This window comes from Pundamilia nyererei, unplaced genomic scaffold (genome assembly GCF_000239375.1).
Source record: "Pundamilia nyererei isolate P.nyererei 1_Seehausen unplaced genomic scaffold, PunNye1.0 scaffold00119, whole genome shotgun sequence".
NCBI lineage: Eukaryota > Metazoa > Chordata > Actinopteri > Cichliformes > Cichlidae > Pundamilia > Pundamilia nyererei.
Genome location: NW_005187520.1, coordinates 1794433 through 1795896, shown reverse-complemented (window position 1 = coordinate 1795896; position 1464 = coordinate 1794433).

Here is a 1464-nt window from a genome sequence, read left to right as displayed (position 1 = left end):
TGCAAAAGATAATAACAACCTCGCCACCAGCTGAATAGGCCTCCAGTTCCACCGGTGCACCGAAGGCCCCCATGCCAGGGCCAGGGCCCCGTGCATGCACCAACCCACAACCCCAGTGACACACCAAACCAGGAACCAAGCCCCCCAGGCCCACCAAGAACGCCAGCCCAGAGGTGGTGCACCCCCAGGACGCCAAGTCCCCAAGCCCGGCCCCACCCAGGAGCAGCGTGGCCTTTAACCTACGTCCGCTAGCACAGACGCTCCTCCGGCCCTGCCACACGCAGTCGCCAGAGAATCACTACCCAAGAGCCACCAGAGCCTCATCCAGGTCAGGAACACAGCTCTCATGTCCAGCCCCCAAAGAAACCCACCCCTAGGGAACCCCCAGATGCAGTTCATGAGGATAGTCTTCTTAGCAAGGCATTAGGTAGTGAGAGCCATCTGGACTGTATTCATCTAAGTTGCCCAATAAGCAAACTGAAGGGGAGGGTGGAATGTTACATTTCAGACACTTTGAGAAGTCTCACATATCCAGCACCAAAACCTCTGAACTGGGGGACAGAACATGGGTGTAACTGTCAGGTGTATTCCCTTGACAATGTGAGCATTTCTAATCAATGTAAAGGTTTTTAAACATATGTGAGACCAGATGTTTTGGTCTGAGCTGGCTGATAGATCCCTCTCCCATTTTGCAGTAGGAAGGGAGATTGATCCATCTACTTGGAGGGTGCCCTGCACATTTGAGTAATTTTGGGGTTTTCAGATTAAGGAATTGTACCACACTTGGTGGTGTTTGTCATTTGACTTGCGTAGGCTTAACTTTATTTTTTTACTATAGATTAAATTTGTTGATATTCTAACTATCTATTCTTAAGCCCATATCGTATAACTAATCTGTTAAACATAATAAAGTATGTTCCTTCAAATATATGTTTCAAGTATTTAATTCCTTTACAACTCCAATCTGGGAAGTTAATCATATTATTGTTCTGTAGTATGTCAGGATCTACGTTTCCACGGGAAGACTCAGTCATTTTTAGAAACTCCAACCATGCTGTCAGAGAAGAGCTGATGTTGATGCTTTTGAAGCATACATGTTTCATGTTTGTGCTAATGAATGGCAGGTCCAAAGTCTCTATATTATTGCATAGTGCCTGTTCTATGTCTAGCCAGGCCTCGTCTAAGACAGTATTTTTTTTTAAGGCAGATCTAGGCTGACCATAAAACTAAACTAAACAGAGCTAAGACTCCTGTTTGTAACTGTTCATTCAATTAGGTCTTGGGTTTATATTGTGACCTGAACTCTGGCTCCCTCTGCTGCTAAAAACTACACTAACTAAACTGAAAACACTCATGGCGGTCTTCTCATAACTTCCGTTATGTACAGATATTTTGATAAATCCCTACAAACAGTCCAAATCCAGGTCCGCATTTCTGAACATTTTACGATTCAAGCAGTTACAG